This window comes from Tenrec ecaudatus, chromosome 11, assembly GCF_050624435.1.
Source record: "Tenrec ecaudatus isolate mTenEca1 chromosome 11, mTenEca1.hap1, whole genome shotgun sequence".
NCBI lineage: Eukaryota > Metazoa > Chordata > Mammalia > Afrosoricida > Tenrecidae > Tenrec > Tenrec ecaudatus.
In genome coordinates this window covers 132,630,545-132,655,662 of record NC_134540.1, presented here as the reverse complement: position 1 = coordinate 132,655,662, position 25,118 = coordinate 132,630,545, and the positions used below count along the sequence as shown (strand labels likewise).

At 41.3% G+C, this 25,118-nt stretch overlaps 1 pseudogene; it reads left to right on the top strand.

Annotated features, from left to right (window-relative positions):
• Positions 1-11,457: 11,457 nt before the first annotated feature.
• LOC142461070 (putative monooxygenase p33MONOX pseudogene) lies at positions 11,458-12,422 on the top strand (annotated as a pseudogene).
• The last annotated feature ends 12,696 nt before the right edge of the window (positions 12,423-25,118 follow it).

The following is a 25,118-nucleotide window of genomic DNA, read 5'->3' as shown; positions in this document are numbered from 1 at the left end:
CCCCTCGGGTCACAAACCGCAGCGGGTGGTATGTTTGCCAGGCCACTGTGGGCCCCAGCCATCTTCACACACCTTCCAGCAACGGAAACTCTGAATCTGAAAATGAGGGAATGGATGGGAATTCTGAAATTAAGAATTTATTAATAATTATAAGCAAAATAAGAAGTGGAGGTCTTTAGACTATGTCCTGACCTAAGAAAATGTAGAGCCTCGTCCAAACCCATGACGCAGAACTGCCACCAAGTCTAATTAGCCTTATTTATTCTCTGTACAAACACTATGGTGTCTGCGCATTTAATTAACATATTGGGACTTTCTCTCCTGCTCTCCCTTGTAAAACTCAGAAGCCCAACCAAGCTGGACTTGTAGTACATCATACACTGCAGGGGACGGAGCTGGAGCAAAATGTACCAAGGGAAATGAATGGAGAGATTAGTTAATCAAGTTATAAACAGCCAATACAATATATTATTATGTTTCTGTTTGTTTTTTTCAGGAGGAGAGAAAAATTAAATCAGAGTTGAACACAGCAAGGTCTTCTCCGTTTCCTGGAGTGTTTCTCAAATGCCTGTGACCCCATCATGCGAACTGCGCTTCCGCTTTCTCATGGGGCCTGTTGACTACAAACCACGCCTTCGCTGCATTGCTAACAGAGCATGGACGCGACACATGTAAAACCCCTGAAGTTCGAATGCTTGCCATTTTAAATTTTCACTCTTTTGCCAAGGCTTGCACCAGAACAATAGTTTTATAAAGGATTATTTCTTCAGTACCCTATGATTAAAAGCAAAATCAAAACAGTAAAGCAACCTTAATGGTTTCCAGATATTGTGCTACTGTGATTGCTTGAGTGACAAGTGGAGAGGAAAAAAGCTGCTGTGATAGGCTGATTATGAAACTGTGATATTTATAAAAATAGAAGACATTCAAGTGCTTTCTTTCCTTTCTCTGGCTCTTTGAGAGGGTTATTTTCCTTTTTAAAAAAGTCAAAATGTCAAACACGGCCTCTCTATTGTGTCCCAACTAATAAAGATGCTTTAGATGACATAAAAATTGTTTTAAAATAAATTTCTCTTGATTTATTATCAGTAAGTGTTTGATTTGCTTTCGTACATATCAGGAGTCAGCAAACTACAACTCTGGAGACTTATGAGGTTCTTTCGGTACATGTATGTGGCTCTCAAGTGAAACTGAAGATGAAAATAAAACTTTTAAAAGATAGCGTTCAGTGATTTCATTCATTTAAGAAAATATTTATAGTTCTTGAAGAATTTTTATGGTGTTGTGAGGGGTAGGATTGGCTCTTCCATCCCAAAAGTTTGCCGGCCCCTTTGAATCCTTATGTACCAGGGGTCATTGAACAATCTCTCAAGACAAGGTGGTTGTGAGTGGGGAAAGTCTAAGAAGTCCCGGGTTCAAGCCCCGGAATAGACTTGTCTTTGCATTAGTTATATGGACTGAGATTTAGTGGCAGTGGTTACTTAAAATAAATTTTAGTTCCATTACAAAAGAGGCAGGGTGGGTGGAGGGAGAGAGAGAATGAGTTACCAGATATATATATGCATAAGTAACGGACTTGCAGGTTTTTTAGAGCACCTTGCCTTTCTAGAAGTTCCCATAAGAATTAACAACAGAATCTACTTACCGTACTTCATTCAAATCTATCCTTAGAGCAGCGGTTCTCAACCTGTGGGTCAAGACCCCTTTGGGGTTGAATGACCCTTTCACAGGTGTCACCAATTCATAACAGTAGCAAAATTACAGTTATGAAGTAGCAAAAAAAAAATTATGGTTTGGGGTTCCCCACGACACAAGGAACTTCATTAACGGGTTGCAGCATGAGGAAGGTTGAGAACCAGGACTCTAGAGCAAACGGAGCCATCTGAAAACCTTGCCTTCCATATAGCCAGAGGCAGGAGTCAACTGTGCTTCCTCCCCCTTCCTTCTTTTCCGAATTTAACACCAACTACTACTCCCATGCCACCTTTATCTACGCTGTGTCCACAAATCGCTGCTGGGTCATTGCGTGCAAGATCCAAACAGAACTTGCAGACAATACTCACCCATAAGGGGGCTTATCAGGGGAGTTAACAGGTTATTCAAAGTCAGGATCAATGAACAGCAAGAGCGAGTTATCGGTCCACCACTTCTCATCCAGCACCAATTCCCTCTCCAGTTCTAAGCCTGTCATCCCTGTGGTCCCTTGGCCTGTGTTTTCCTGAACCAGGAAGCCCCCTTGTCTCTCTGGCTCTCAGTTCCATGGTTGGTGCCCTGCTTCGATGGCTCTGTTCAATTTTCTCCATGTCTCTGGTGTTTCTGGATTCATCGTCCACCACTTCAGACAAAGATCTGGAAGTTGTCCTCCAATGGGCCTGGTTTCCCTCTCTGCTCTTGTGTCAAAGGTGGCTTATCTGTAGACCCTGGGGTATTGCCTCACAGAAGGTTCACAAAGAAGGGATGAGTCTACCAGGGCTCACAGTATTCCTCTGGTTCCTTGAGGTTTCCTCACCCCCAACTATCATGACTCCAGTCTTGCCTTTCACTGTGAGCTAGACCAGAGCATGTGCACAGGTAAAGGTAAGAGATAAGAGCTCCGGACACACAGAAACCAGGAATAGGAACGGGAGTAGTGATACCAGGAGAGCAGGGGGAAGTAGGAAGAGGACATAAGAGAGAGGGAATTGATCCTAAGGATAGACACATAACCCCCCACCCACCCACCCACCTCCAAAGGGGCAAACAACCCTGAAGGAAAGGAGACAGTGGTCCATGGTCCATGTAAGATATTAAAATAACAATAATTGATAATTTATCAAGGGATCATGAGGTTGGGGAGGGGAGGGAGGGTAAAAATGAACTGATACTTAGGGCTCAATAGAGAGTAAATATTTAGAAAATAATGATGGCAGCATATGTACAGATATGCTTGATGCAATTGATGTATGGATTATTATAAGAGCTGTAAAAGCCCCAATAAAATGATCTTTTAATTTTAAAAAAAGATGGCTCATCCTTACAGCCAGGAGTTGGTAATGAAAACTGACCAACCCCTCTACGAGTATTACACATACCTCATTTGCACAGTTCCACCCAATCATTTAATGGAAGTTATAGAGACCTGGGTAGAAGAGCTGTATTTAAAATATTCACCAAGCATTCATTTGTCATTTTGTGCCATAATTGATAGCTCATTTTATTTCCAAATACTTCCAGGATAAATATTTATTTCAAATGTTGCCAAAATGATTTCCCTTAATCATTAAATGCTTTTCATGTATCTGCTCCTTTCCAGTGGTAAAATGCTGTTTATCACAGATTTTACAACAAATATTTGGACATTGCTTCTATGAAGCATTTATATTAGAGGGGGAAATGTTTTCATATTGTTAGTCTCACCTCTTTTTATTGTCTTTTAATAATTCTGCAGCTTAATGAAGAACTGGTTTTGACTACTTTTTTGTGTTCAGTTGGAACCTGAAAACTTGACACTTTTTGCAAATAATATTGATGTTTTTAAATGCATATTTAAAGAGAAACACTTCATGCTTCAAGTACAGATTCACCATTTTAATAATGTAATACTGGAGTGATAGAAAACCAAACCACTTGTTTAAAATTAAAGAATAAGCCTTTCATTACAGCTAGCTGTGACTAGAGCACAGGCTAGTGCCTGAACAAACACTCTCCACCCTGATCAAGGGTGGTAAATAGGCATTATACGATAATGAAATTTTGTGAAATGATCACTGAAGATAAGGGTACTAGAGCAAAGTGTAGTGAGGAGAGCAGATGGTTCCTGGCTGTCAATCTGAACAGTGTCTGGGGTCTTGAAAGCTTGTATTAAATAAGACACCGTCGAAGTAAGGAGCCAGCTAAATTCACACAGAAGAAGCATGCCAGCTTGTGCGCTGCAAAGATGACAAGTTCAACATTCTAATGTGGCGAAGAGAAAATATCACAGCTAAACTTGTGAGCATCTAATTTGGAGAAGGCTAGGGAGGACAGTGGGTGCCCAAACCCCATCTGCAGAGTATCTCATCAGACTGAGCAGCTGGCAAATCCTTCCTAGCCGAAGGCAAGAGTCCTGCCCTCAGCACCAGGCCCATGGTCCTCATAAGCAAACAAGACCTGAATTAGAACTGGGTGAAAGTATCTCTTGGATGTCCCATGGCAGGCGTTTTCAACATTGACGGTGGTCTTCTCCTCATTACGCATCATTTGAGTTTTTGCCTTTATACGAATCCGATCTTATCCTTACCATCTTAGTGAGACGGACACACTGTAGCCACTGTGCTGCCACCTTGTTGACTGCTGACATCACTGGCCTCCTTCCCCCTCCCATCTCGGAAAGTCCCACTAGTGACTGATTTTAGAATGTGCTCTTGTGTTCTCAAAATCAGAACATTAGAATTAATAATATTGTCCCTTTTGATGTTGTAACCAGGATATTACTGTCTTTATTTTATTAACCAGGTTGTTACAATCAATGCTGTCCTCTGTAATGACCACTAACTCCAAAGAATCGTAACATTAATTTTGCGTTCAGCTCTGTCCGTGCTTGCGTAAGTCCTAGTCAAAAAAATGAGTTTTGGGCCGTTAAAAATGGACTGGAATGCCCTGGCAGGCCTGCAATCAAAGAATTGCTTTTAGATTCTAGCATTCTGGTCATAACTGAATAACAACTCTGAAACTATCAAGACATTACAGTGGCTGTCTTGTATTTGAACCCACAGCATCAATGCGGTTTGCCTTGCATTATTTTCTGTTGGGTTCCGCAGCTGTGAGGCACAGGAGGAGTGGATGCATGGTGGTAGTAGCTGATACAAGGCACTGTGGGGAATGCAGGGGTTGGGACTTGGGCATGGGGAGTGAACAGTGGGGCAGAGTGGGGAGATAGCATAGAACTGACAGCAATTGCACAGCTCAGTTTGAAGGTGATGTGAACGGGGGGAAGAGGGGAGTGTGCTCTCAGCTAGATGTGGTGGGGATTGTACAACTCCCCCTGATGTGACTGAATAATTGACCTGTTCAATTGTATGATATGTGAATTATGTTCCAATAAAACTGTTGGGAGTGGGGCTGAGATTACAACCCCAGAAACCCTATGGGACAGTTCTACTTTGTCCCATATCAACTGAAAGTGAGGCAAATGGGTCTGCTTAAATTTATATCTAAATAAATTAAAATCAAACACACAATTTCTAAGTCACATATAGAAACATAAAGAAATAAGGTGAAACCAGGGGCTAGATCAGGAGGGAACACTGGGTCATTATATTCTTTGCTTAACAGGCAGGTAGGACTTTGGGAGGTGGTCCAAAGGGGACACTTTCAGATGAGTCAGGATCTGTCAATATTTACTGCATCCTTGCTTATCTGGCAGACAGGTTTTCTGGAGGGGCTAGAGGGACATCAGCAGGATGGGTCAAGGTCTGTCAGGAGGAAGAGAGGAGCTTTCCTGGCAAGAGTATTTGCAGCGAAGTCAGAGTCTCCTGGCTATCAGGGTGCAGTTAGAGATAGCAAGTTTCAAGTCATACAAGTTGGCAATTTTTAACAAAATGAAGTTCTTCAAGCTACACTGGGTTGCTACATTAGTAAGGAATACATTTAAAAATGGAAAACTGTATGCAACTCAGTCAAAGAAAAATGATAGTCTTGTTTATTCTTAATCTAGTGACAGAAAGTCTCTGTAAAATAACTAACAAAATAAGAGAAACATACGTAACTCACAGCCCAAGAAACATTTTAACAACCATACTGTGGAGAAAGTAGAGGATGCTAATGAGAAATCATGACTTTTATGTTACTCTATTTTTCTCCTACATATTTATTTGCTCTACTTGTGTGTTTATCTTCTTACTTTATTGTGTTAAGGTTCTCTTTATATCCATGACAAAAGGCACACTAAACACTCCAAATTTTATCTCTACTTTCATCTTCTAGAGGAAAATATCACTTAAATATTCATCTTTTTCTAAATCTTAATTCCCCAAAGTAATCCTGTTAGTTCATATTCAACTAGATATTGTACTTTCTCCAATCAGTTTCACTACCCAGGTAGTTTCCTTTTTCACATTTGAATGAGAATAGTTTAAAATGGGATGAATAGTTAAGCTTTTACGTTGGCAAAGTAAGGTGGCAGAGAACTCATTTTACCATCCATTGTACTATTGGTACTCATAAATACTCTAAACAGGAAAGATGAATGGCAACTGGGCAACTCTGTACTTCAGCTATTTCCTTCAAGAAACTGCTACATATTATTGGAGGTCCATATGCAAAAATATCAATCTATCAAATCAAACTTAAATTTTGAAAGGTTTTATGAAGTGAAATAAAATTAAACATTAGACCTGTTAGTTCATATCGTACTTTGTCAGAATAGCCTGTATCATCAAAGGAGCCTGCTGACACTGTGGGTTAGGCATTGGACTGCCCATGACAGTGTTAGTGGTTCAAACCTGCAAGCCCCTCCGTCAGATGAAGAGTTCATTCTCATTCATAACAGCCCCAGATAAAACTTCCTTCTGGAAGCAGGTAGTCTGAGCTTTCTCTGTGTCAGGCATATCTAGTTTGACTACTTAAATTAAGCAACCAATTTGTTATTCTTTTGCTAAAAATATCATCTGAGCAAAAAGTCTCAGATTAATAAACATATTCTAAAGTATTCCACATTTAATTGGACGTACTGCTAGAGTTTTCCTTGCAAGGTGGTAAATAAATGTTTTCTGTTTAGCACTGAAAACCACATCTCCTATGTTCCTATTTGTTTCATCCAAGAACAGGTGGAAGAAATTTTCCTGCCAAGAAACCTCCCATGATATTCACAGTGTGAGAGTTCAAACTAAAAAGCGATCACTTGACTTGTAAACAGATTTAATTTGCCTGCAATTGGCATGACGTTGACACAACATCACACAGGCATTTCATAGTCTAGTACCCTTCTCCTAAGATTATGCTATAAAACCCCGAGAAAAACAAAGACTTCAGTGGGAAACAGAGTTTCTGGAACAGAGACGGGCATGGACAAAATCCCTAGAAAGTCAAAGTCGCATGAAGACATTTCTTCAAGAACAGAGGCCTGCAGGAGAGGGATCCAGGGGGGAGGCCATGGATGGCAGCGTCTCTCTGAGCTTGCAGAGTGAACGGTTTCTTTAGGGCTGGGGGTTACACTCCGGCTGCTAGCCTTGAGATCCGCAGTTAGTGGTCACTGGCTCCTCTGGGCCAGAAAGATGAGCGTTTCTACTCCAAGAGGAAACCCGTCCGGTCAATGTTATCCTGTCCTATGGGGTCATCATGAGTCAGGATTGACTCAATTGTGTTCAATGTGGTTATTTTGGGTCTATTTATCTTAGTCAAGATCGGTAGACTTTTTGAGAGGGCCAGGTTTCTGGTTGGGGCCATCTGGTCAGTCATGCGGTTTGGGGTTTGGTCCCTGGCCTTTATCAGTGAGGGAGGAAGCATCACCAAGCCAAGCGGACGCATCAGAACCGCGACTGTAGGTCATTTAGCAGTCACAGTGTCCTCCCTGGGGACCCAGGAATCACTAAGAACACTTGTACTACAATGGGGCCACAACTGTCCCTTCCCAGCAGGAAGCAGTTACAGAAGCTCGATGACCTTCACCCCATTTCCAAAATGGTGTTGGCATGTAAGTTCCAGGGGAAGTGGGGGAGGGGAGTGGTTGTTGGAGTTAGTGTTAGGACATGGTGACCCCTTTTTCCAGGGAGATCCTGGTGCCACTGGCTTCTTGACTGGATCGGTGGGATGTCAACAATGCAGAGCCAGGCAAGCAGGTCGGAGAAGGAACCATAGCAGGATATTGAGCAATAAAGTCAGGATACACTGGGTGCAGACGCCGGTGTGTCTGCAGTACAGAAAGCGTGAAAGTAGTGAGACCTATCCCAGAACTGGCACGTTCTTTTGATGTGTCTGGAGGAGGCCAAGAGGCCATTGAGCTCAGGGTTGGGGGTTTTCAAAAAAATTAACCAACAGGGTGGTTATCACCCATTCGTTGGGATTGAATCGGGGGTCTCTAGTTGATTGAAATCCAAATATGTCTTCAATTGGCAAGGTCCTGGGTGATCAGGCTCATGACCTCTGGCTCCGCTGTTTCGAGTATGTCTGACTCCTCAGTCTGACAGGTCAAGTGGCTTTCCCTGTCCTTAATAGCACAGAGTATGTTGGGAAAATGATGGTTAAATTTTGATGTAGGAAGCAGGCAATATATAGCGAACCCACAGGCTGCAGAAACGATGCTCTAAGGGGAGCATAACAGACAGGAGCAGGACAGATGATGTTGCCTTGTAAACTAACTGGTGATGACAGGGACACTCCGCCCTGCCTGCTACAGGGATGAACAAAGGACCTTTGAGAACAAGTTATGAACAAAAGACTCTCTGAGAACTGGCTGTGATACACAATTTAACCTTGAAGCCAGGTCCTAGTGAAAATCCTACACCGGACTGAACTCTAAGATAATTCTGAGATGTGCTGACCCAGAGCCGCTGCCCAGATAAGTTTGAAAGACAAGATGCATAAGACACAAGGATGATTTGAGCCACTAATTAGAAAGTTGCTTGACCATCTGCAAAGGGGCAACCTCCTCCACTTTGAAAGTGACATTTAAGAAAACAGCTTTGTTCTCCTAGACAATTGTCACTTCTCAATTCACAAGAGGGGTGGGCAGAGGGTGTGGGGTGGGTACTTGCTTTGCTTCTGGGGAGAAAGAGGGATGGAGGGAGGAGACAAGAAAGAGGGAGAGAGATAGAGAGAGAGAAGAGAGAGAGATGATTTTTGGACCCTAGCAAACCACAGGGGCTTGGAGCTTGCTAGTTCCCCATGCATGACTGACTGCCTGGGTGCCAAACTTCAAAGTAATACTTGTGGTGTTAGTCTGGGTTGACCAGAGAAATAAATCCAGATACACTCATGTGTATAAGAAAGAGCTTTATAGAACAGAGTAAATGTATATTAAGAAAACATCCCAGCCCAGTCCAGATCGAGTCCATAGGTCCAATATTAGCCCTTAAGTCTGATACCAGTCTGTAAATTCCTCTGTAGAATCATAGGAGACACACGATTATGCCGAGTTCAGCAAGATCACAGGCTAGTGGGTGGAAACTCTTGTAGATCATCTTAGTGCTGGTGTGGGTCTCCACATGGCTCCTCCAGCTCCAGGCCTCTGTCCACCATTAGAATAGCTCCATGAGCCTTGCCAATAGGAATTCAAAGCAGAGAGTCTTCGTCCTACCTCCTGTCAGCTACTTATCTCTGTCACGCCTCCAAATGAGGTCATCAGCTACAATCTGATTGATAGGCTAGACCTTACACCTTCGCAAGTTGACAGGGGATTATGTAACTGCCACACCTATGAAATCTGCACCTGAATTGTCTTTCACAACTTTCTCCTCCTAAAAGACTAGATTTACCTAGTTTTAAAGGCATGCATAGCAAGGACACCTGTGACTCCTAAAATGGAAAATTTGAAGTAAGAATAAAAGAGTTATATACTATCTCCAGAAGTACCATTAACAATTAAGTTTAAAATACATATTTTCAGAATCAACAAATAAAAGGAACATTAAGAAAATCCAGATCATTGGCACAAACAGTATCTTTAAGACTTTGAGCCATGTTCCCATATGGTAGTATAATTGCAGCAATCTCTAAATTAGAAAGCCAGAATGATTTGTATGTCACTTTTTTAGGACTTATTCTTAGGTTCCTTATGGAAGACAGGGACACTATTCACAGAGAAAGAGATCAAACAATAAAATAAAATGATAGTCATGTGTTCTTTAATATAATAATCCATTTAAATCATCAAAATGGATTTATTAAGCAATTTAAGATTCATGAATGGCAAGGAAAACAAAAATGTTAGTTTACTCCTTCACTGTGCTTATCCCAGTTATATTGATTATCTCCCAGTTATTGTTTTGGAATTCCTTTTTAAACACCACTTTTGCGCTGTTGGGTCTTCATTGGCCTGCTTAAAGAGGGTGACGATTCAGACCCATCAGCCGCTCCATGGGAGAATGATGAGGCTATCTGATTCAGGAAAGAATTACAGTCTCAGAAACTTTATCAGGATCTGCGTGAGTAAGAATTAACTCAACAGCAGTACATTTTCTGCTTTTATAATCATTAAGAAGCTTTTGCAGTATTCGTCCTGAGGGATTTATCTGTCCTGGAGTCCCTGTATTTCCAGCTTTTATCTGTACCAGTGTACACGCTTTGGTCTAGCCGTATTTGTAAGGTAGAATTGGGGTCATGATAGTGGGGGGAGGAAGCATTTAATGAACTAAGAAAAGTTGGATATTTCATCGGTGCTACACTTCAAAATGAATGGCTCATCTCTTCCTTGTGATCCTTCCGTAAGGGGATGTTCAATTGTCTACAGATGGCCTTTGGGTCTCCACTCAGCACTTCTTCGTCATTCACAATGATATTGATTTTTTTTGTTGCAGATCTTTGATGCCTTTCATCCAAGACAGATAAACCACTCAGGACCTGTAACAAGAGTACCAATAGCAGCAGGGGAAGGGGAAGGTGAGGGGAGAGTGGCAGGGACTGATCACAATGATCTACATATAACCCTCCCCCGCAGGGTGACAGACAACAGGAAAGTGGGTGAAGGGAGATATCGGTCAGTGTAAGACATGAAAAAATAATAATAATTTGTAAATAATCAGGGGTTAATGAGGGAGGGAGGGTGGGAGGGGGAGGGGAAAAATGAGAAGTTGATGCCAAGGGCTCAGGTAGAAAGAAAATGTTTTGAAAATGATGCGGCAACATATGTACAATTGTGCTTGACACAATGGATGTATATGTACGGATTGTGATAAGAGCTATAAGAGCCCCCAATAAACTGATTTTTAGAAAAAGTGAGGGAAGCCTTTTCAGTATCACGAGTTAAGCATTGGGCCGCTAGCCAGCAATTTCAGTGATTCCAAACCCACCAGCAGCTCCCCAGAAGAAAGATGAGGCTGTCCACTCCTGTGAGAGTTGAATGTTTGATTCCTAAGGCCTCCGGTAGCTGCCCACAAACCAGTACCAGCTTAGACCTTAGCTCGTGTTCTGACGCCCCACCATTCACATTGTGCTGTGAGTCCGGCCTGTGCCACAGTGTCTCGGGAGAAGCGAGTGGTCTGAACCTCCGCAGTGTTGGAGCTTGGACCACAGGGCGACCTGCCGTGGCGACATTCACTGCAGCGATGGAGGATCCGGTGTGACCGCATAATGTCTGCAGGGCGCTGTAAATGCTTGCTGCTTGCTGTTATTACAAGCTCTGGAGAGACTCTTCCTGGAAAGCTTTTCTAGCATGCAGCGGCTGGACCACGCGCCTCACTGATAGCTGTCTGCCAGCAGAATTGTCGCATCATTTCAGTGGGGTGGCAGGAAGTGAGCGCTAATATTGTTTACAGAAAAACTATTTGGATCCCAGTGTTTTCAATGGCTTTGGGATGCCCAGAAGTGCCTGCTCTTGGGTCTCCTGGGCCTCTGGACAAGATGTCCCAGCCCATTGAGATGTACCATCAGGCATTTGGCTCTGAGGACGCCCTCAGGGGTCCTCAAATTACGGCCCACGGGCCACATGTGGCCTGTGGAGGAAATTTATCCAACCCGCCGGGTGTTTTTGCCCCGCTGCCTGTCCTGCTTAGCAGCCGACTTGTCCAGTGTGCATAGGAATTTGTTCATAGTTTTTTTTAAAAACCTATAGTCCGGCCCTCCAACGATCTGCGAGAGAGTGAACTGACCCCTGTTTAAAAAGTTTGAGGACCCCTGCTTGACTCCTCACCCATCTGACATAGGCAGCATTCCCTGGGAGCCAATGATTTCAGAGCCCAGGCACCAGCACCTGGCCAAGGCGGAGGAAGGAGAGGCCAGTGACGCCTGCCATGACTGTGTCATCAGCCACGGACAGCACAGCCAAGATCTCTGGGGTGAAAGCTAAATCCACCTGCATTATCACCAATTCTGTGATCACAAAACAGACCCAGGAGAGCAGTCAGCGCTTTGAACAACAAGCAAGACAGAGAGATGTCGACTACCTACCCCACATGGGTCTCACCACCCAGGAAACCAGCTACCTGCGAGTGGCAGAAGTGTTCCCCAAGGCACAGCTGCAGAGGAAAGAGAAGACACAGGAAGAGAAGCAGCCTGTGTCTGCCCAGTGTACCCTTAGTAGCAGCCGGCCCTCTGCCCCCAAGCAGAAATCCAGGGACTGGTGCACCTCTGGCTGTCCCACAACCTTTCCCAGCCCAAATTTTAGCATCATGGGTTCCGGAAGTGGGGATAGGGACAGGACCTACTGGATAAACGGAGCTTCTTTGGGACTAGACGCCTCCAGAAGTCTGGTTGGGGACGTTTTGCCACCTAGACCTCCAGGGGCCAGAAGCCCTCTTCAATGGAACTGATCTGCCCACAGGCCACCATACTACAGGCCTACATGCATCCCCAGGCAGACAGGAAGAAGTAAGCCCCCCAAATTTACAACCTCAAACTTCGTGGTTTGAATGCGTTCACCCCCACTGGGCTCAAGAGTTCTGTCTGTTCTAGGAACTCTGAATCCAGTTTCCAAGGTTCCCTTTACCTTGGCTCTGACATTGAAAAGGTCTATTTTTTTTTAAATACATGGTAGAGCTAGAGATATTGTTAGCTTTGGAGGACCCGTAGTGAAAAGCTTGACCTTATTTTGTATAAGAAGTCCTTTCCTACTGCTTTAACAGAGCCGACACCATCTCAGCAGGGCTGTACGGGGTATCCCATGGCCTTGTCCTCTAGACAAGAACCTTGATCATGACTTTCTAAGGAAATGTTGCTGCAGTTCCCAAATGCAGGCATCTTGACTTCTTAACCACTGTCAAGGCGAGCGTTGACAAACGATGGAGTGGACATGCTCCCTGACCAGTTCCGACCATTGGGCCCTTCTGAACTGTGGGCACTGGGCTGGTGCTCTGCGCTGCCTTGGTTGGTTGGTTGGTTGGTTGGGAGGACTGAGACCGGTTTTGAGGTCTGGGTACAAGGAACAGCCATATTGGGCTTACAGTGGCCTTTCCTTTCCTAGAGCACTTCGTAGCCAGTCCTGCCCCGCGTCCCCCTTGGGCCAGTGCTGCTGCAGGCATGCTCCTCGTCTCTGTGCGTCACACAGAGCAAGCACTCGTCTTGCAACCCCCTGGGTGCAATTTAATAAACGCCAGTGTGCTCACAAACTTAGTAAAGGAGACATTTTAGTGCATTGCTCTAATCTGGACGTTAATGTCTTTTGAAGTGTAGAAGATGATGATACAGCTAGGTGATAGCTGAGCTTGAGGGTCAGGTGAAATTACCATTGCTTTTTTATTTTCTTGTTCAGCTCAGGGCTGGGAACTCTTTTTCTTGCCCCCCTGGGGTACCAAGGAGAGTAATATTTTTCAAAGCAAGGGTTTCTCACCAAAGTGCACCTCATACATTTGTTCACAAACAAAACCTACTGAGGAAAAGGCAAAAGGGAGCTGCCTTTTTCCCGCTCTCCTCTATCCACGTCCAATCTCTGTCTGGAGTTCACGCTCAGATCACCGCTGATGTTGACTTGGATACCGCCCATGTAAGAATCTGGCTGACCTTTCCATAGAGACACTGGAGTCTAAAATCACCAGAACAATTCATTTATTTGTGTCTTATGTTATGCTTTTATCTCTGTTTTCTCAATACAAATTCTTACTACTTTCTCAAAGGGGGGAAAATATTTAATGTTTTAAAAGTTCTACGTGTGAGAATTTGGGGGGTTTGGCATTCCCCTATGAGATAACTTTTGAACTGAAAGGTGAGAATAATGGTGATTTTAATATTTTTCTTACTTTTTTTTAAATTTTAACAATTTATTGGGGCTCATACAATTCTCCTCACAGTTCATGCATATACATACATCAATTGTATAAAGCACATCTGTACAGTCTTTGCCCTAATCATTTTTTTCTCTTTTCTTCTTTTACATTTTATTAGGGACTCATACAACTCCTACCACAATCCATACATATACATACATCAATTGTATAAAGCACATCCATACATTCCCTGCCACAATCATTCTCAAGGCATTTGCTCTCCTCCCAAGCCCCCTGCATCAGGTCCTCTTTTTTTTCCCCCCCTCCCTCCCCATTCCCCCCACCCTCATATGCCCCTGGTAATTTATACATCGTTGTTTTGTCATATCTTGCCCTATCCGGAGTCTCCCTTCCCCCCCCTCTGCTGTCCCTCCCCCAGGGAAGAGGTCACACGCGGATCCCTGCAATCAGTTGCCCCTTTCCAACCCACTCACCCTCCACTCTCCCAGCATCGTCCCTCACACCCTTGGTCCTGAAGGTATCATCCACTCTGGATTCCCTGTACCTCCAACCCTCATATGCACCAGTGTACAGCCTCTGTCCTATCCAGCCCTGCAAGGTAGAATTCGGGTCATGGTAGTTGGGGGGAGGAAGCATCCAGGATCCGGGGGAAAGCTGTGTTCTTCATCGATACTACCTCACACCCTAATTAACCCATCTCCTCTCCTAAACCCCTCTATGAGGGGATCTCCACTGGTCGACACCTGGGCCTTGGGTCTCCACTCTGCACTTCCCCCTTCATTTAATATGATATATATATACATATATATACATACATATATACATATACACATATATACACATGCATACACACACTTATATCTTTTTTTTTTTTGCATGATGCCTTATACCTGGTCCCTTGGGCACCTCGTGATCGCACTGGCCGGTGTGCTTCTTCCATGTGGTCTTATTTGCTTCTGAGCTAATTGGCCGCTTGTTCACCTTCAAGCCTTTAAGACCCCAGACACTATCTCTTTTGATAGCCGGGCACCATCAGCTTTCTTCACCACATTTGCTTATGCACCCATTTGTCTTCAGCGATCCTATCATGGAGGTGTGCAGTCAATGATATGATTTTTTGTTCTTTGATGCCTGGTAACTGATCCCTTTGGGACCACTCGATCACACAGGCTGGTGTGTTCTTCCATGTGGACTTTGTTGCTTCTGAGCTAGATGGCCGCTTGTTTCTTACTTTTCTTAAGATTTTTATTCTACCATCTATTTCAATTTCTTTAGTTTTGAGTGTTCCATAAAACTAGAATCTCAGTTGCATGTAAAGGAGAAAACAATTTCAAATAATACACTAATACAAATATACCAATACACAAATGTACCAATACAAATACACAAATACAAAACACTAATAAAATTATTCTCCAAATAGTTTTCACTGTTTATTAATAACTCAATTTTACTAATAAGATAGCCATGTAGCTTATAGGCAGTGGTAGACCAAATAATGCCTTTCCCAAATATTCTTTTTTTTCCCTATAAACTTAAAACAGTTTTAATAGGCTTATTGGCATATAACACATATCATCATGCAATGTAATCATTCAATCATATTAAGAAGAGTTGTGCAATCCTCACCACAATCCGTTTCAGAACATTTTTGTTTTGTATTGTTAGCTCCACATTTTCTTTCATCCTTCAGTGTTGTGCCCCTAGATAATTACTAACCCAGGTACTGTCTCTCTACATATACTTACCCTGAATTTCATATACAGACAATCATACAAAACACAAACAGGAAGCAAACAAACGGAAAAACAGCAACAACAGTGACTAGACAGCACATAGAAAAACTTAATTTAAAAAAAAGAAAATATTAAAAATGGATACAACTTTAAAATGGGTAAAAAGAGAGATCAAGGGATAAGGTATTATATTTTAACCTGAGTTTTCCTTAATCAAATTTACAATAGTCGGTACCAAATATTCTGACCTGTGCTTATAGCACCTTGTTTACAAATGTTACCTGGTCTACACGGTGAAATTTGAATTATTGAGATGGAGAAATAACTCAGGGAGGTTCAATGGAATCTCCATATGCTTATAAGGAGGCTCAGAATCAGGAAACGGAGTATCATTACAGAAATACAGGCTAACGGTTCTTTTTGTAAAGGTTATTTTTCCAAGATATTTTGTCACTGGTGTCAAAGACAGAGGACATAGCTTAAGGCCCCAACAAGGAACAAATGTTTTTGTCAAAGCCATAATGCACAAATGGGAAACGCAGTAATCCACAGAAAGAAACACACCACCAGGTAAAATGAAAGGAGCCTGAGTAATATGCATGAACTTGTCAAAACAATAGAAAAGACGAAAAGGTCACCAACTAAATATATGTTTGTTCTACTTATTGAACAAGACAAACAAAGCGGTTCAAAAAAATTACTAGGTCTTGTCATCCTACTATCTTGTATGTTGAGCTCATTTTTGCAGACATTGTGCCAAATCATCTCATTGAAAGCCGTCTCGTTTTTACTGACCCTCTCCTGTACCATCCCTCCTGATGGCATGTCCGAGGTAAGAGGAGGTCTCCACATTCTCACATGTAAGCAGAATTCTGGTTTAGAACTGACCCTCTTCAGTAATAATAGGATTTATGAAAACATCATTTGAAATGTGCTGAAAAATAATCCAAGAAAAAGGACTAGATGAAAAATAGCACCGTATGAGGATTTTGGGGAAACTCTTGAACACTTATTAATATGCAGACAACAAAAATTTGCTGGATGAAAATGAACATGATTTAATATATTTACTGAAGATCAAAGACATAAAGATTAAGATCAAATTCAAGTCTTTTAATATGGGTCACACATCAACCACAAAACAAAACAAAAAACCTCAACTGGATGAATATGTAATAACATGATAAACAGAAAAGATGAAAGTAGTAAGGAATTTAATTTGATTTGATTTACAATCAATGACTATGAAGCACCAGTCAAAAAGTCAAATGGCATATTGTACTGGGTGAAACAGCTGCAAAAAAAAAAAAAAAGCTATTTAAAGTATTATAAAAAACAGGGTTGTATCCATTCATCATATTTATTCAATCTGTATGCTGAGAAAATAATCAGAGAATATGGATTATATGAAGAAGAATGAGGCATCAGGACTGAGAAAGGCTTATAAACAATTTGCAATATGGAGATAACACAACTTGTTTGCTAAAAGTGGTTTGAAGAATCTGCTGATCAAAGATTTTAGTCTTCAGTATAGACTACAACTCAGTATAAATAAAAGCGAAATCTTCACAACTGGACGAGTAGACAACATCATGATAAATGAAGAAAAGATAGAAGTTGGCAAGGGTTTCACTTTGCCTGGGTCCACAATCAGTGCTCCTGGAGGCAGAAGTCAAGATATAAATGATGTATTGCCTTGGGCCAAACAGCTTCACAAGACCTCTTCAAAATTGAAACGCAAAGATACTGCTTCGAGGATTTAGGTGTGCCTGACCCAAGCCATTGTATTTTCCATGGCCTCACATGCATGTGGAAATAGGACATGCACGTGAGGTCAATAAGGAAAATGGTTAAAGAATCAGTGCCATTGAATTAAGTTGCTGATAAAGAATACCGAATGTACTATGGACTGCCGAAAGACCAAACACCGTTTTTGAGGGAAAGGTACAACCAGAATGCTCCTTAGAGGCAAGGATAGCAAGATTTGTCTCAAGTACTTTGGGCATGTTGTCAGGAGTGACCAGTCCCTGGAGAAGGACAACCTGCTTGGTAAAGTAGACACGGGGGTGGAGGGGATGAAGGTCCTCAAAAGTTGGGTGGACACAGTGGCTGCAGTGATGATGTCAAGCAGGGGAACAGGTTTGAGGCTGGCGCTAGCCAGGCAGTGCTTCATTCCGTGTGCATAGGGGGCTCTGACCAGAACAGATGCCCTGGAGTCTAACAGCAAACACAGTCGAAGGCTTATGGCAGGAAACAATAGCTTACCCATTTTTGTATTTTTGTTTACTATTGGTTTCTATGATTTTGCAACTATATATATATATATATATATATATATATATATATATACAGTTTTATTTTGACATAATGCACATAGGATACAATTCTATAGTTCAATTATATCAAGAGGGCTTGCATATCATTACCATTGTTCTCTTTACTATTATCTCCCCATTTCCCAAAACCTCCCCGTTCATACCTCCAAGAAACCAGTAATTCAGATACCATCTCTATAAATTCTCTATTCTGGATTTTATATACCAAAAAAACATACAAAAACAAACTCAGGGAAACAAAAGTGCAAATGGCAGTATCAAAACAAAATAGAGAAAAACCTTATTCAAAAAGAAAGCAGAAAATATTAAAAACTAGAACAACTTTAAAATGGCTCAAAAGGGTGTTACATTTTAACCTACCTGCATCTGCCATAGTATACTTTCCAATGCTCGCTGCATGACAGCATGGTCATTCACATCCCATCTATGTTGACAGAGGATTCACTGGGAAGTTAAACCACCTGAATTGCTTTCCTGTTCACTAAAAAACAAAACAAATCAGAAAACGGACACAACTTTTAAGTGGGTGAAGAAGGGTACTAAGTAAGAGGCTACATTTTCATATAAGTATCTACTGGAATCACCTGTACAACACTCTCTGTCTGAGAACAAGGCTGTTCTTATCTCTGGACTATGAGGGGATTCACAGTTGGGTAATCTATGTGGGGGCCCTGCAAATGGGTTCGGAGCTTCCACTGTCCTCCGTAGCCTTCTGCACCCGTGTATTCACAAGGTAAGCACTGCTAATCATTCGTGCCTTCAGATATGCATCCAATCCTTGGATCACTTAGACTCGGGCGCTTCTTCCATTTGCACTTAGTGGATGTCTCACTGAGATGGCTACTTGTTTGAAGGCAAGCCTTCAAGACCTTAGAAGCTCTTCTTTTTGATAGCCGGGCACCGTATAGTTTCTTTACCACATTTTGCTGTAGCACCCATGACCTCACTGATCTCTTCATGATGGTGAATATCAAATAAGGTCATTGTGTTCGTCTAGGTGGACTAGAGAAGCAAATCCACAGAAACTCATATGTATATAAGAGAGAGTTTTATAAAGAGGGTAAGTGTACATTAAGAAAACATCCCAACCCAGTGCTGTCCAGCCCATAAGTCCAACATTAACCCATATGTCCAACACTGATCTACAAAGTCCTCCTCCATCTCACAGAACACACACAATGATGCCGACTGCAGGAGGAAAGCCGCATCAGTGAATGTGTAAGCGTCTCAGTGCTGGCAGGGGTCTCCACATGACTGCTCCAGCACCCAGGGCTGCATTGGGGTAGGCCCATGTGGCTTCTCCAAAAAACATATATATTATAATTTTGGTATTTTAAAGCTGCCCACTTGTAGTATTTGTTACAGTAATATCAGGAAATTAAGATAACTAATATCTCCATGTGTTTTGCCTTTTAAGTTCTTTTTTTATGTTTATATGTTGTTTTAGAACTTGGCATCTAATACATGAAAATGGAGGGAAAGGGGATGGTTTCTTTGGGAAAGTTATTTTAGACTTAGCACAAAACATGTAAAGCAGGGTTTAGTCCAAGTAGAACCTAAACATAATAGGCTTCCTCTTGTCATGGAAGAGAAGTGCGGATGCTTTCAAAGCAGAGTGTTTGAAAAATAATCAGTGGAAATGGAGTCTTCTATAAAGGGTATCAGGAGAATGTGAAAACCTCTCTGTGGGATTGGTTCTTTTTCCTAATTCTGGAATGGAAAATCAATGATCTGCAGCTCTTTCCTGATCAGTTCAATCTGGTTGATTTGATATGAGAGAGAGAAAGAGGGAGAGAAGGAGGAAGGGAGAGAGAGAGAGAGAGAGAGAGAGAGAGAGAGAGAGAGAGAGAGAGAGAGAGAGAGAGAGAGAGAGACTTTTAGTCTACCCAAGTATTCAGGGAGGTTGTTTCCTTGTTTCAAGGAGGCAGCTGAAGACTGTGGGAGTGTGACAACCTGAAAGGTGACCCAGTCTCCATGACAGAAATAACTCAGGCTCAAAGTCAGGCAGCACTTAAAAATTTTATATACGTAAAATTATATATGTAATAAATATATATTTTTTCTTAACTAGTTGGTGCCAATAAGCACTGCAATTTGACGCTTCTTTTAGGGAGAAATCTCAACCCTGCTGATTCAATTGCAAGGCTTCCTTTGAAATGATTTGGTGAGTTTCTTGTATATAAGTTGTTGCTAGGAAACGGATAACAATTATTGAGTAGGATGGAAATTTAAAAAATGGCAAGGATTCTTTCCATTAAAAATATCAGTGAAACAGTGAAAGGAGGGGTGGAGATTTGTAAAGGAAAGGAAAGATGTTAGACTTTCTTTTTCTTCTTTTTTTTTTCACTCCCAGATGCTAGGCTGGTCATTCAAGTCAAATGAAAAGAATTATTGGTAATCAAAACGTACTTCACAGAAGTTAGGGCAGATGGAGCAATGTGTTTACTCCCAGACTCAGAATGGAATAGGGAACTAACTCCTAATCTTTTTTTAACTAATGGAGAAAAATAGTTTTACAATATATATCTGATATCTACATTATGTATACAACTGTGATTTTTTAATCAATGAAATTTATAAACAGGAAAGCATATTATGCATGTGCATACAAATAATCATATACAAAGTATTTTTAAATTTGCATGTAAAAACAAATTTTTTAATTATATTTTTCATTTATATATTTAGTTTATACATTTATATGTACTTTTACCCTTTAATCAAAATAGCATTAAGGATCTATTTTATTGACTTAAAAATACTCTCTCTCCAAAATATTGTTTTCATGTCCTTCAACCCCAATTTTTTTTTTCGCTTGGTGAATACACTTTCTACAACAACTAAGGGAAATGTTTCATTAGCTTAGTATCTTCCAAGCTTGGGGAGCTGTTGGTTGCCCTATCTTTGTATCACTCTCAGCAGTCTTCTTTCTCTGACTTGATACACACTGTAATTGTAAAAGTCCTTACTAGATACCCAGGAGACCATTAGTAAAAGCACAGTGAATGGATCATGAAAAATGAAAAAATATTCCATGTAATTTCCCTAATTCGTTTATATTTTCATACCCTAGCCTTTTCTTAAGCTTATCAATGCTATTTTTAATACTTTGATACTGGTACATGTGTAATATGGACTAAAATTACTAAGCAATAAGTATACTTTATTAATGAATTTGTATTAATTTTCCAAATACTTTTACCATATCATGATCCAATTTTATATTTCAATTTATTTTGAAATTGATATTAACAAATTGTGTGGTAATTACATCTATGTGAGCTAGACACTCCTTGCTACTGGTCGAGTCAGACCTGCTGCTGTCTCCTTGAGGGTATGGCCTTCTCACAAAGAGAGCCCTCTCTCCCTCTTCACCTGCTGCTTGCTGACAACCCTGAGATTTGCCAGAGCCTGGCCATCCTTCCAGCGACCTTGGGTCCACACAACTCTGCACTCACTGGCCTGTGCTCCTCCTGCATTCTGCATCATTGCATATGGCTGCCTGAGTCTGAAGACAGATGTATGGACTAGCATAGAACTTATGGACTGGAGTTGGCTTGGACTTGGATATTTTCTTGCTTTATAATTACTTCTCAATATAAAGCTCTTCTCTTATACATATGTGTGTCACAGGATTTGTTTCTCTAGTCAACCCAGCCTAATGCAAATTGAGAAAATAAATGAGTAAATTTAAGGTAAACTTTGTTTTTGTTCTGAGGACTTTATTGTAAGTAGGTTCTGACAGTCAAATATAGCGTGATTATGATTTAAAATTTTTATTACTGCTGCCATTAATTACCACTATCTTTATAAATTCATTCTTTGTCTTTGGGGGCTGTAAAGAGAATAATAACATCAAAAATTTTGCGTTGCAACATTGACCATAATACACATTACTAATACATTATTAGCTGAAACAAAACAACAAGAAGCTGATGTTTGTCATGACTCAAATATATCATGTCAAGAACTACCTTTTTCAGAAAGCTTTGTGAACCTTGACTGTAAATTCCTCTCTAGAGTGTTCAGTTTCATAGTATAAGTTATAAAATAATTAGCCTGCGGCATTTCAAAAACAGAATACTTAAAAGTGAAATTTAAAACACTTGAAAATAAATATCTTTTATATTTTTAAAAATGAAGAGAGCTAAATATTACATTATAAATGAAAAGAGTAACAGGTTGCTATAGCTATAAAGAGGTCAACCAAGAGAAACATGAAAAATAAACCCAAATTTAAAAAAACTAATCAATTGAGTCATTTTATTGATCTTGCTGTTTACTCTGTATCAGTTATGAAGCATATACATGAATTTAAATATCAGTAGTCTTCCCTGTCATGGAGATTGCCGTTCAGGACAGAATGGTGTGAGACACGACATAGATGAATGATGACTCTCTGGGGAAATGAATGACTACCAGGAAGAGAATTGTGAACCAGACAGAAATAAATACAAGGAAAGAGAAAATAGCAACAGGAGTTCCAATGATAAGGGTCCATATTGTGGTTATAGTCTCTTTTAGAAGAATTACTACCAGACGAAGCCCAAGGAGTTGGAGATTAAAGATGTCCCAATGGTCAAGTCTTCCAAGATGCTTCTGCACCATATCTGCCCCACCCCTTCCAGACTTTTATCTTGAAGATATTTCCTGTTCCTGGGTTCTGTGGTTTGCTGTAAAATCTCCCAGAAACTCATGAAAGTTTCAAGAAGTGTTTTATGTTCTGGTGTGTGCAATTCAGTCCAAAATCCAAATGTCAGGCAGAGGTAAGGCAAATGCTCAGGCCAGATCAGGAAGCTGAAACTGTCCAAGCGTCACAATATTTCTTCTGGCTTCTACCATAGTTAAGTCATTAAATCGAGATATGACTTTCCACGTGAAGTGGTGGTGTTAGAATGTATGATTGAATGTGCCAGTGTATATATACAACTTGGAAGGAAAACAAAAGATAGTGTCTTCAATCAATGCCCTGTACTAAGGTAGGGGAAAAGATGTCCCCAAAGAAACAAAGGTTGTGGCTTGGTTCACACCCTCTAGTAAGGTCAGGAATCAATCTCACCCTTACCTTGTACAATAATATAGTGGACCATGCCCTCCAAAAGGATACTAGAAGTTTATGTAATCCAGAATTATATCATACAAGGAATTATGGTGAGAAGGGCACCATTAATTGACTATATATAGGTCAGATGAACAGGGGTGTGGAGTGTAAAAGAGAACTCTTAGCAAAAGGGAGGGGAGAATATTTGACACAAAGCAAACTATGAAAAAGACTCTGGCAGAATATGCTGGCTAGCTAATGCTCTCTACTTGATCTCTCGGTTCTAATATCCACTGAAATGCCTACACAGAACTCAGGGAAAGTTCATGATTTCAGCGTTTATTAAGGAAGTTAACAAGTTGTAATGCCACTATTAAGGAAGTGGACACGTTATTATGTCACCAAGTAATGCTTAGGGTAGAGATGTTTATTAGGACATGTTACAAAGTTCTTTCAGGGCTACCCATAAATTCTCAATGGGGTATAATACTCCACTGAAATTTCAGACAAACACTCACTCATACTCCCTGTGTCAGCAACCCCAGCTCATTTAATTGAGCACCCAGAGGTGCCCAGAGGTGCCTGAGGGCCCTCGGCTCCCCTGCCTGAGTCAGCAAATGCACCTTCTTCTATTAAGTGCCCAGAGGCACAACATTCTCGAAGGCACAACATTCTCCAAGGCAGTCTGTTGCCTCAAAGCATCAGCTTTACTGGCTCCCCAGATTGAGAAGATCACTCAGGCCCATCCTTAGTCTCCTGGTTCTGCTGCTGCTGCTCTGACACAGCTGTCCTCTAGATCCAAGATGCTCACTTCACAGGATGTCAGCCCCAGAGGACTCTCTCCACTCTCGGATCTGGCTGGGAATGTGATCCGCCCATGCTTCTCAGAGGGGTCACTTGATTCACACCAGGCTGGCACTCCAGGAAATCATGGTAGAATTTACTGACTGGTGAATCCCATCTGTATCTTCCCCCAACAGACCCTGTGGCAGTTACATAATTTCATGTCAACTGATACATTCGTGCAGGGGTGGAGTCTAGATTGTCAATTGGGTCACAAATTGATGATGCCTCCTTGTGGGTGTGGCCTTTTCATGAGGATTCTGCAAACTTCCTGTCTTTCTACCTGGATGTGGGCCATGCACTTTCACTCTGCTTCACCTTGCTGTTGAAGGGGCACAGTCAAAGAGCTGGGGGAGCCACGAGGCACGGGGAGACCCATGTCAGCGCTGAGATGTTTCCACTGCCCCTACATCCACAAAATCGTGCACCCACTGGCCTGTGATCTTCCTGCACTTTGCACCTAGTATTAGACTTATAGGTTAATATCAGACTTATGGACTTGATCTGGACTGGGCTGGGATGTTTTCTTGATATATAATGATTTCTTGAGACAAAGCTTTCTTACACATATATGAGTGTCTCTGGGTTTGTTTCTCTAGACAACCCGGATGAACACAGACCCATTAAGGAAAGGGTCATCTGGTGGAAGTTAGAGACTTTGGCAAGGTCGAAGGTCTGGGCTCCCCATTTTAGAGGAAGGAGCCATGGAAAACACTATGCATGTCTTGGAAATAATGTTAGACACTGACGGTCTGATGAATAGAAGCACATTGTCAGAGATAGTGCCAGAGGATGGTTCAGAGGGCACTTGAAATGGGACTGAGGAGGGGTTGATTTCTGGGAGTGGAGTTGACCATGTAACTTGGGCGTGAAGCTTTGGGGTCTTCATTTGCTGACAGGGCCTAGCAGTCCACACAGTTGGAATGATGAGATGCTTTCCATTGGGTAAAGCCTTATTATACGTGACAATTATCCCTTTAAATTTATCTTTTAATTTTTCATAAAATTTGCTTTTCTTTTTTCTTCAGTTGTTATTATCATGTTGACCTACTGTCTTCATCAAATTATTGATAATTAATTAAATTTAAATTTCTTAATTGAATTGAAGTAAAAAATTCCTTAAATATAAGTAGTTTTCAGTGAATGTGCTTGTATGTACTACACCACGTGCATAACATATACTGCAATAATATTATTGAGGCTGGGTTTAATCATCCACTTCAAAAGTGGATAGTCAGCTTGTCTAATTCTCAGTTATTGAATGTCAGATTTGACATTAAGAACTAGATTCATCTGTTATAACTGCCAGATTTCTTTCCCTTAAATCGAA